Source organism: Sinohyriopsis cumingii, chromosome 12 (genome assembly GCF_028554795.1).
Source record: "Sinohyriopsis cumingii isolate HCF-2022 chromosome 12, ASM2855479v2, whole genome shotgun sequence".
In the NCBI taxonomy this organism is placed as follows: Eukaryota; Metazoa; Mollusca; class Bivalvia; order Unionida; family Unionidae; genus Sinohyriopsis; species Sinohyriopsis cumingii.
This window is the reverse complement of record NC_142972.1, coordinates 19,282,341-19,294,905: the sequence shown is the minus strand read 5'-3', so window position 1 is coordinate 19,294,905 and position 12,565 is coordinate 19,282,341. Positions and strand designations below refer to the sequence as shown.

Sequence of the window (12,565 nt, the reverse complement as noted above, 5' to 3'; positions counted from 1 at the left end):
GAAGCATCATGACTGCATGGATCCAGTGTTGAGGATGTTAACTTGTTAGATGTTAATTTTGATAGTGACATTGTCCCATCTGTGATATTAGCAAGTGGAAGATATTTATTGTAAAATTTGCAGCTAATTTTTCTGCTCCTGGAAATGACAAATGTGATGATGACAATTTCTTTCAAACTGGTACATGTATATATAAAAGCTGACACTTGCAGTGGATGGTATTACATGTATTTCCAACGTCATCAACATGAGAAGAGCGGGACATATAATAAGGTGACAAAATGCAATTGATTGATTGATTGCCCTAGGGTCTGTACTACAGACAATTGGCCTGTCCTTCACACTAGGTGTTTTTGACTATACAATATGTCCTGGTACATTAGCATATTAAACCTAATGAGAATAAAATATTATGACCTAGGCCTGAAAAAAGAAAAGAAAAAGAAACAACAACAACAAACCTTATTATCATTTTCCAAAACTTGTTTGTGGACCTAATCAGATAAACTTCAGGGTTGGATTTTCATGCTTTAGTAAGTATACGTGTTGTCAGTTAATAATTAATTTTGAAAAACTGTAGAGAGGAATAAAATACTGTTGTTGGGTGAAATTCTAGAATATAAATTTTTGAAATATTTTTTATATATGCAAATAATTAGTTGAAAGGAAACAAGTTAACCATGGATGATATTTTTAATTGTAAAGCAGCAGTACATTTATTAATTAGGTATATCAATGTTTTCTTTTTTGTCACAACCTGTTATTTCTACTTTATATGTTTAGTGTTACATTTCACAAATATATGATCTTTATGTGGCTGCCATGTCAGTGTTGGGGAGAAAATGCTAAGCAAGAACTAGTTCAATTTTCATCTGCCTTGTAAAAATACAATGTCAAAAATTTGCAACATTGCTGGTGCAGAGTAGTGCACTGGATATTTGTGTACGTGCATGAAAGTAGTTACAGATTTTATTAAGTGTAATAATTTGTGATGGATTTTAATAAGCCATGTAGAGCTGTAATTTAATTTAAATATTAGAATGAAATATCAAATGATTTACATGATGTAAATTGATATTGCAAAATGATACTCTAATATTAATACAAAACAAATATATTGATGCTTTTTCCACATTTTATTTTCCTTATCAGGTATCAAAACTCCAGACAAAACTTGATAGGGCAGGATCCAGATTTCATGATTAAGAAATAATACTGTTTTTTATGGATACCTAAATGCTTTGTGCAGACATTCTCATTTCTCTAATATATTATTAGAATCAGGAAATAAGAAAATTGACTTATTCTGCAAACAAAAACAGTATGTATTGATGATGTCAGGTCATTTTGAAATTTTATGGTTATCTAGTATTAGTTATAAAAGTTTGGGAATTTTTAGTCATCTATTTGTTTGTCTGTCAACAATTTCATTGGTATTAGATCACTTGGATCATTGGATTTAAACAGTTTCATTTTTCATGAGCTTAATTATATCACCATTTTTAGGAGTTGTGGCCCTTGGTTTGATTGCCTGTTCTAAACTACAATGACTACTGCAGTATAGCCTACCAGTGATTTTTTTAAATTCAGATGAACAAGGTATGCAGTTTTATAATAATTAAACCCTAGATGAGTTTTACTTTCAAATTTCTATCATTATTTGGATGTCATGGCTACCGGTTGTCTACTCTTGTCTGTACCTTGACTTTACATTTCACTAAATTTTCCAAGTAGCTTTTCATTGATGAAGCCTGATTGATTTTGAACTGTCTACTTCTTTTTAAAATTAATTCTCGGCATTCTTATCAATGTTGGTTTCAGGACTTAAAATTTAATGGGAAATCTCCACGTCCCATTTTAAATAAATGGGGGAAATGTTCTGAATATAGCAGGGTTCTTACGGTCTTTGAATGTCTTTGACAGTTTGGGAAAAATGAGGTAGCATTTTCAAGGCCTTGAAAGTTTGGGAAAATTGAGCAAATTACCCTGAGGTCTTTAAAAGTCTTTGAAAATTGAAATAAACCCAAACATTTTAATTTATTTTGTATTAAATCTGATGCATAAGTTACATATTTCTTAAGTAACAATGAATGTTGACCCATCTTCCAGATCATTATAAAGTAATTTTAGGAAATTAATTATAGTTTGAATTTCATCATTAAACAATATTGTAGTATTTTGCATTCGTTGTTTTCTCATATAACATAACTTGTATACAAAATGTTAGTGAATATTGGTCCTGGAAATGTATGTTTGTCGTTTTTGAAAGTTTGGGAAAAGTCTCTGAACTTATCATTCAGAATTCTGTATGAACCATGTATAGGTTGGATATAATGAAAAAAAATATGGGCTTGAGCATATAATAGCAGTTTCTTCATTTTTCAGTGTGATATTTACGAATAAGTGTGAGTCTTGCAATTGCATACTTCTGAATAAACCCTGCAGTGTCATTAATTGGTGGAGTAATGACCCCTGATTGACCCTTTTTTAAATAAGTTTTATTTCTTTAGTGTAACATTACCAGGTAACACAATAATTGACACCACTAAATCGGATATAATTTTGATTCAGATATTTGTTGTATAAAAGATATTCTTTGTTAGTCACATTTCTGAGACTGTCAGTCTAGTACTGATATTATATATCTTTACATCTGTGCATAATCATAATAATAATAATAAACAAATTTCATTGTGTCCAAGTTGAAAAAAGTACCATTAGTTTTGTTATTAGAAAATATCTGTTCATTAAATTAGCTTAGGACATGCTGCCCATGTATCTACTATGCAGTAGCTTTAAATGTTTCAGGTTAATATACGGCTGACCCAGGGCTGGTGGGTGGGTTTGGGTGGGATTTTTTTTGATAACCATCACCACCACCCCCTTTTGACATACAGAGAACTTTGACTTTTTAAGCAAAATAAAGCAACTTCTTCTAGTTATTCCTATCCAGAGCTTAAAAAAAAGGATGCTTGATTTGTCTCAAGGTTGTGTTTGTTTCTTACTTCCTTACCCCTTTTAATACTGGGAATCTATTGGCCTACTTCCTCACTTTTATTAGTTTTGTACTTAGTGATACCCCCCAGCAACTTGACATTTCTGCAGTGCTAGGTTGTTTACTTCTTACCCCACTGTACAATGAAATCAAGAAAATGTGTAGGCAGTGTGTGGAACTTGTATCAGTAACAGCATCATCAGCAGCAACACAAATCAGCAGTAATTCTGTTTTTCCTGCTTCTCCCAGTGGATTAACAGTGCTTAAGTGTTGTCATGTGAAGGGATTCTGCAGTAATTATCAAAGATCTGATTATTTTATAAGCAAGTTTTATATCTTATCATGAATGAACAATGAGGTAAGTCTCAATTTAAATGTCATTCATTGGTTGTAGTGATGGATGGTTATTGTTGTTGAATCTCTCTTATTCTGTGGACCTTAAAGGCTACATCAGGTTTCATTTTTAAACATGAACTTGTACTACATGCTGTAACTTTGACTGTAGTGATGGATGGTTATTTTTGTTGAATCTTTCTTATTCTGTGGACCTTAAAGGCTAGATCCAGTTTAATTTTGTAAACATGAACTTGTACTACATGCTGTAACTCTAAAGGAGATTTTACTTCATTGATACCAACACTGAGGACTGTTAGTTTCCATTTTGAGACTACAATAACTTGCATCATGGATGTGAAAATTTTAATGCTGGAGAATTGGATAAGAATTGTGACAATAGCAGGAAACAAGAACACTTCATGTTTTGGTATGGATCACAACCAATATAACATCTATCTGTCTGTCTGCCTACCTAATTATCTATATCTATATGTCTTCTCATGGGTCAATGGTTTTTCACGGGGTTTTTCAGGGCTATTCCTCCACCAGTTATACTGGCCACCATGTATAGCCTATCTTGTGCTGAAAAATGGTGTTAAACCATGCAACAACAACAACTGTATCTATATGTATGTCTGTCTATCCAGCCAGATTCTCTGTTCATTCATCCATCTAATTTTTAGTGTGTGTGTGTGTGTGTGTGTGTGTGTGTGTGTGTGAGAGAGAGAGAGAGAGATGCATATTTAATGAACAATTTTAAGGAGGGTGGTTTGTGCCTAGAATGATTTTCTTTCTGACAAGGGTATTCTTTTTATTTTATCTAAATTTTTAGAAAAATCGATATTATTGGTTCATTTTTTTAATACAAATCAGAGGAGACAGAGAAAAGCTCAAAATCATGCTTAAAATGTTTAAAATTTTTCTTTGAAAGCATTTAGTGAAGATGAAAAAGTCAAATACAGTATGTATATAGAATCACTGCAAAATGGTAGGACCTTTTGCCTTCACTTGCTGTCACTAGGAAACCATCAGGGATTTTTCTTGGGGTTTGCAGAAAACAAAAATGGACTTCAACCTCAGTACAATATCTCAGTCTGTGCAAAATTGCCATTTTTCATATTGAAATAATTGGTCATATTTTCCCCAATAAGGGACCAAAGCACTATTTCCATTGCTTTGCAGGCTAATGTCCCTTTGATTTTGTGTCCCTTCTCATGGACATGCATGTGCTTTGTACACACACACACACACACACACACACACACACACACACACACACATATATAGGGTTTAATGACATATCAGCAAAATATTGACCATATTAAATGACAATTACCAGTTAATTTTTTTTTAAATCTAAAGATAATGAATTGCAATAAACTTTATGAGGATAAATCAATTGAAATAACAGATATAGTCATTCAAGAGAAAAGATAAAAGATATAAATATTAAGTTCTTTAAAAGGTATATAAAATAAATAAAATTAAAATAAAAAAATTAAAATCGTTATTTATAGGATCAGAATTCATTTATTTCATTTTCAAAGTTCAAGATTGTCTTTGATCATAAGAAAGTTTCTTAATTAAAGTCACATAATAAAAAATTGTATTCTGTCTCATGTAGTTAAAGTAGATACATGTAATAATAATATATTCCACTGGTAGTGGAAAATTGCAAGGTATGGATTGAAAATGAGGTTACCCATTAGGAAATACAGTGTATGTATGGGGTCAGGTGTGTGTCACATATGTTGGCAACATCCCATATGCAGGCAATGTCCCATACTCAACACTACTACCTCATCTCTAGGACTACTGTTTCATATGAGGGATGAGAGATGCCACTCTCCACTGATGGGTTTGAGGTTCACAAGCTTGTGTGTTGAGTTTTCATTCCACATAGTTTGACCAATCCCATATGTACTCACTTATAAGATGAGTCCAACTGCAGAGACACAGATCTGCTGTTGGATAATGCACCAGCAGATCTGGGTCTGTGTAATCAGTAGAACAAACAGCATAGATTCTGATCTGCAGGCACATCATGCTATGGTAGAATAGGATCTTTGTTGTTTGTAATTTGACTTGATTATAAGCAAGTATATAGAGTCCATAAAAAGTGATGATTTATATAATATTTGAGTCACTATATGGATTATTTTTTTTATGGAAATGGGTAATAGCATGGCAGTTTTGGCTGTATTATCTACTCTTTCATTACACTTTATACCAGTGTGACTGGGCAGTCAATAGTATGTGACATTTCATGTTGCAAATAGTGTTTCTCTAGGGCTTTTGGAGATTAAAGGTTTGTCAGATTTAACACTTTGCAATGATTTCAGTGTAGAAAGGAACTTAGAAAAGATGATGAAATTTTCAATGTTATTTTATTGGGATTTTCATGTAGTTTAAAGACTTAATTATGGCTGTAATTTCTGTGCTCGGATCATGCCAATTTTATTCTGCAAATAGAGGGCAGGCCTGTCAACAAATATGGATATAAAATTGGATAAATATGGTAATTTACTGTGATATAGATTGACCTTTTCCTAAAAGTTCATGCATTTCATATTTTATATTGATTACAAGTTTATAAAATATCAAGTTCCAATTTAAATGGGACTCCTCCCCTGTACAAGATCTAAATTTAGTATGATAGTGCTTCAGGTACATGTCAGAATCAATTAGAAATACCATATGTACTTGCTATAAATCGAGTCTAACTGCAAACAGCGTAACCCTGATCTGCTGTTACACATATCAGGATCTACGTTGTTTGTTTTATTGATTAGTCCTAAAAATCAGCATAGACCAAGATCTACTGGTGCATTATGTGGTGGCAAATGTGGGTCTTTGCAGTTTGCAGTTGGATCCAACTCATACACACAAGTATATGTGGTATGTAAATCATTTTTCAAAGTCTTTATTTATGGACTTTATTTATGGACTTTGCTGCATTTCCATATTTATTCAGAAGTTTTGATTTATTTGTGTGGACACCTCTAGCAGTGATAAACTAGCAGGTCTGTGAGACGACTCCAATTGTTTTCAAGGTAAAAGGTTTAAATGTTTCCACATCCTCCCTTCTTCTCCCCCTCACTTCATTCTGTTTTGTGGTCATTTTTTTTCTTCTTCAAAATATGTGATAGTCTTCTGATTTAAAAAAAAAAATTAAATATTTTTGACTGGAGTACTGGTACTTCTTTTCTGTTTGATTTGGACATGGTTGTTTAGATTCTGTTTGCCAGGTTTCCATGAGTTCTGTCTAAAGCATAGATCATATTTCAACACACCACACACACCCACCCCATTGTATTTCAAAACAGGCATTACATATAATGGCTGGATTCCTCACCCATATGTAAGGTTTGAAGTGTTCCTTACCATAGATATATATATTTGTCCTTGTCATGTATTCTCTATGCTATATTTGTTGTAATAAAAAACGGCATTTATCCATTTGATATGTGTATGTCAGGATTGGCATTTCTTTAGATCAAATCTATTATGAGTTGTTTATTTAAGCAAACAATGCAAAAAGGAAAAATAAATGTAAGGTAGAAGTTTGAATTGGTTAGTTATACCAAGTGCTAGCCAGAACAAAACAGACTGATGCAAGTGTGTGGTTATTGAAGAAGGCATGCACTTTTGTAGCTGTTGGATTATTGATACATTGTTTCCTTGTTGTACTGAGGAAGAAACCCATACACATCCTTATACATAGCACAGAATTATTTTAATTATTTGTTGTAATGCGTTAGAAAAAAAGAATGTTGCATTTGTTAACATTTTGTATCTGGTTTTAGAAGTTGTGTCCACATAATTTGCATCATTTTATACTTTGCAATTTTATATCATCTTTAAAGGGGTTGGAAGTTTATAATGTAACTTAACAAAACAAATTAGACTTGGACTGAAAACCAGATATATGGATGATTTGTTGCTAACTTTTGATTACCTGTTGTGTTGTATATTATTCAAGAACCCAGCTCCAAATTAGGGAGTTCATTATTTTTATCACAGAGAGTGTAGTTTTTAAATCACTCCATTTTTAGTACTTTCCAATTATCACTCAATCAGTATTTTGCAAATGTGGGTACTTTGGAATATAAAACTTGCAGAATTGAAGAATCAGTAGAACAAACCACATACATTCTGACCTGCATTATGCTATGGTAGATCAGAATCTTTGTTGTTTGCAGTTTGACTCAACCTATAAGCAAGTATATATTGTATATCATTGAAATATTTGAGGTATCAGGTCGGAAATACCTTTTATTCATTGCATAAGTGGAAGAAATTGATATTTAATGTTTCATTGAACTAGATTTAAATGATTCATTTCCTGATCTTGCTGTTGGATGTTTCCATAAGCCATACAGATTAAGTTGGAGAGATCATGGTGCTCATCTTGCTGTTGGATGTTTTCATAAGGCCTACAGATTAAGTTGGGGAGATTAGTGTTGATGTAACAGTGGGATTTTTCCTCAATAAATTAAACATTGAATGAAGATCTAGTTTTGACTGTCCCTCTCCCACTGTTGAAAATAATTGGTTCAAATTAAATTCAAAGGTTCAGATATACTTGGTATTATTCTCAGACCACTTTCCAGTGTCACATTGATGATTGGTCACCATTTCAGTGTCACATTGATGATTGGTCACCATTTCAGTGTCACATTGATGATTGGTCACCATTTCAGTGTCACATTGATGATTGGTCACCATTTCAGTGGTGTGTTAAATCTGCTCTTGAAATAAGCCATAAAGTAATGATAACAGCATTTAAATGTTGATTTGTTTCCCAGTACATGGTTTATGTGGTGAATTTTGCTAATTATGTAACCAGATCTCTGAGCCAACAAGTGCTTGCAAAATGTTTCTTTTCACAAATAAAAACTGAAAATAACCAAGCAAAATACATATATTATTGAAACATAATGATAATGTAAACAAATACTCTCATGAAACATTTTACTCAACTGTTGACAATAATCTTGATGTTTTGAAAATAAATGAGTAGAGATCCTAGTGGAAATTTGTGAGAGTTTTTTACTTAAAAGTTTGGTAATATATTTATTAATTTATTTCCCCATGTGCTCACATAATAAACATACTTTAAGAAATGATTTTTTTCTTATGTGTATCGTCACCTAATTGTTCTACTGATTGGGTTCCAGTACTCAAAACATTGCATTTAAAGATATTATTATTACACATAAAGAAATTACTAACATTGTTTTTCTTGTTTGATAATATATATAATCAACTTATAAATACTACTCTAGTTTAGTCCCAGGTCATTGTACAGTTCATCCTGTAATTGAAATGGATTGTAACAAATGCAAAGCTTTTGATGATAAGGATATGGCATGCATAGTCGACTGTGATATCCCCATTGGGTAGTTGATACAGACTGGCATAGAAACATGATTCACAAGAATTGGTTCATTTTTAGTCTTTCAGACAGAAAACAAAATACATGTATTTACATTTTGCTTTGTTTAAATATTTTATTATAATGAAGATTACAAGTATGTATATAGCACAAATGGATAGGAAACAAATTTTTCATATAACATATTCCTCTCCATTATAAATATAAATAATTAAAGAGCATGCAGGCATGAGTTATGGAAAAAAGTTGTGACAGGTGATATACATATTTGTAATGAATTGAGAGGACTCTTTTGGTGTTGATAATATATTTGCACATATAAAGAAGCAGCTGGTCATGCTTCAAAAACTTGCAAGTGGCCATGTTTTGAAAACTAGCAACTGACCACAAGCTCTGTACTTTGATGAGAAGTATTGTTTATATGTAACATGTCCACACACATTGTTCAGCTTGTCTGGCCATGAACTTATTGGTATGGCTTTGTATCTGTCATGTGTTTTGAGTCTTCTGTTGTTTCTCAAAAATTGCTCCCTTACTAAAAGTAGAAAAACATTTTAATCAACTTCTTCTCAAAAACCATTAAACAGAGCTTGACCAAGCATTTAATTTGTTACAGATGACGCCAGTCTGCCACCATTACTAAAATACAAAATCTTTAAGCATCATGTCAGAAACCAATTTAGAAAATTTGACTAAACTTGACAGAAATATCCTGGCATTAAGACCTTTCAATATTGGACAAACAATGCTGATATGATATCAAATATGATTAACATACAAAAAGTGGAGAAATCTTGAGACAACTGCTTTTCATTATACTGACATTTAAAGTAAATTTTACATAAAGCATCCTACTGACCCAGATGTTTTAGTGAATTGCTCTTGCATTTGGATGTTAGGCTTCATACAAGTAAGTGATCTTAGACCCATTGGGCCTCTTGCATTTGGCTTTGAGACTACATACAAGTAAGTGATCTCAGACCCCTTGGGCCTCTTGCATTTGGCTGTGAGACTACATACAAGTAAGTGATCTAAGATCCACTTGGGCTTCTTATTTTTATCATGTGCTACCAAATGAATAAGATTTTCTAAATTGTGCTTTCTAGTTAAATTTGCAAACCTTTATCATTGTCAAAATACTTTTTTGAATCTCAAAGACGGATCATGTGTTATATAATCTGACAAGTTGATGAGAGATAGTTAATATCATTGTCTATTTGAGATAAATAACTACACTGTAAACCTAAATTAAATATTACCTAAGGCAGTCAGAAGTAGGCCAAACAGCTTGCTCCAATATGTGAAGAACATAGGAACAGATTATTCTGGATCATCAGGCAGGTGCTCTTATTTTGATGATGATCAACACCATTGAAGCCATACACACTCTTAACATTCTCTAGCATGTGAAAATTAGAGGTATTTGATCTACTTCACAGGCTGTTATAGACAGTTTTGGCATATGTATATATAATTTGATTTTTGTTGTTGTTAATATCTGGAACAGACTTCTATATGTTTGGAATATGCAGCTAAAAATGATAAAGAGTTTTATATATGAAACTTAGGATTTCTAGAAGAAAGAAGAAAAAAACAAGAAGGTGATAATCTGTAGGTTGAACATAGTGTAGAATATGTGATCTCAAACACAAGTTCAAAAGGTTGAACTTGAGTGCTGAAGAATGGATAGTATTGCTTCATAATGATTCAATCCTTCTTGCTGAAAATAATCTATCAAGAATTTGTGAAATATATGCCATTAAAAAACATTAACCGTAAACTTAAACATAAATGTTTGATGACTGATTTTGACCCCAAGGTCAAAGGGGTCAGCAAATATGTTTCATAATGAAGTGTCCTTGTTTCATAATGATTTATTTCAAGTATGAACAGAATCCAGCAAGGGGTTTAAGAAATACAAGCAAATGAAACACTTTAATATCAGTAATACATCACCTGTTTCTATTACATAGTTTACCGTTTCAGGATGTAAATTAACCTCAACTGTATGATGAGAATTCATCCTCCCATACAGTGACTTTAAGAAAGATATGAAGTCAACCATGCATCACTGACCCATGCATAGTAATCCAGCTGGCACAGAAGTAAGATATCTGATAATTTGACAAGGCAGTCAGTGAAGATTACCAGCTTATGTTCTAGCCCTTAGGCTTTGAAGACACTCAATTTCTCTCCTGTTTGGAGAGTCTCTTTGTGACTTCCTTCAACACAGATCTCATGTTGCTCTCCTACTCAGCTGTGGTCAGGGAGCTTTTTCAAAGATATAATAAGGGCAAGGAGTTTGTTAGTGGCATAATGGATGGTCAGTTTCCCATTCTAAATTGAGACCTCTGGTCTCTCCAGCTAGCTGTGGGGTTCACACCTGTCTGTACCCTCAATCCTACCACCTAATTTGCTGGAGTGTCACAAGTGAACATTTCTTGGGTACCTGTGCCTGTCTTCCAGTCAAGACACTCTAGAGGCCTTAGAACTTATGTCTAAGTAGTTGGTCACCACATCATTGCATTCTAACTTGGTAGCCCCCTTTCATCCTGCAGCTGAAGGAGGATTCTGTCTCCATATGTGCATCATTGCTTGCTGGAGACAATGGCTAAAACATCTGGACATTTGTTACCCATGTCCGTCGCTTTATCAATTGAGCTTCACTTTCTATGATGAGATGTTGCTTTAGACATTTCAAGGTCTTACTGGAGCACAGTGAGGGCTGCTTCTCTGGAGGAAGATACCTTCTTTGGAGGGCTCATTCCCTTCTGTGGCTTCCCAAGATCTGAGGACCAGTGTATACCGGTCCCTCGCATCTGCTTTTGGCATGCTGAAACTTCTCTGAAGCAGGTTCATCATAACAGGCCCCCAGGGACCATCAGCATATTTCCTTCATAGCCATGCAGCTACTGTAGAAAGACCCAGGAAGGACTTTTGCATGCCTTTCCCTTTCTTAAGGAGGAGGTGGGAGCAGCCCTAGGGACTCGCTCCCTCTCTTGTGGTGGTCCCTTGTCCCTTCCTTTCATTTCTATATGTGCCCGACTGGCTATCTCTTTTATGTTTGGTCAAGCCTAACAGATTATGGGTGGGTCCTCTGTATCATAAATAGAGGATACCAGATTTGGTTACTAGAACTTCCTCATCTCACAAGGACTCCCATCTGGTTCCATTAGTTGAATCTTATGTGACTAATGGAAAAGGTGCACTCCCTTCTGCAGAAGGATGCAGTACAGAGGGTGTTCAAGCACCAGTCACTGGCCTTCTCTTCCTGAATGTTTCTGGTACCAAAAAGGCATAATGTTTGAATTAATTAGTTACCTTTCACCTTAAACCTGTTTTTGCAAGTTCAGCCTTTCAAGATGGAGACCACAGCCTTGGTCAGAAATGCCATAAGGTGACTGGGGGTCCCTTTTGACTTTCACGGTGTGCATGCACATGTCCCTATTTTACCTCTTTAAGGGAAACACCTCTTGTTCTTTTTACCAGCGTATGGAGAAGTTTTCCAACTTCTTGCTCCACTATTTGGCCTTGCCTCCATACCAAGGGCTTTCAAGAGAGTCATGAATTTCCTCACCAGCAAAGGATTAGTCTGTGACCCCCTTGGACATTTGGAGGCACTGAGAACCAAGACTATATCTGTTTCTATATGGAAACCTTGAATGTCATTTACCAAGGAAGACTGCACTTGTGTCCCCTCCAGCTTCTCCTTCTAACAATCTAGAAGTAACACAGGGATCCTTTGAATGTTCATTTTCTGGCTGGAGACTCCATGCACACCCCTGAATCCAGTATAATTTGTTCATGGATGCATCAGATTCATGGTGGGGTACTCA

General features: G+C 34.2%; 1 protein-coding gene across 3 annotated transcripts in view; it reads left to right on the top strand.

The window, feature by feature from the left end:
- The first annotated feature begins 509 nt into the window (after positions 1-509).
- Positions 510-12,565, top strand: part of LOC149786049 (protein still life, isoform SIF type 1-like) — a 405,626-nt gene continuing 393,570 nt past the window's right edge. For 2 of the 3 annotated variants that reach the window (XM_089976334.1, XM_089976332.1), the window contains exon 1: positions 3,185-3,353. The gene's annotated coding sequence lies outside the window, so the exon portion shown is untranslated. Of the gene's footprint in view, positions 534-3,184; positions 3,354-12,565 lie in introns of those variants that run through there. The other variant, XM_089976333.1, reaches the window with a different exon arrangement.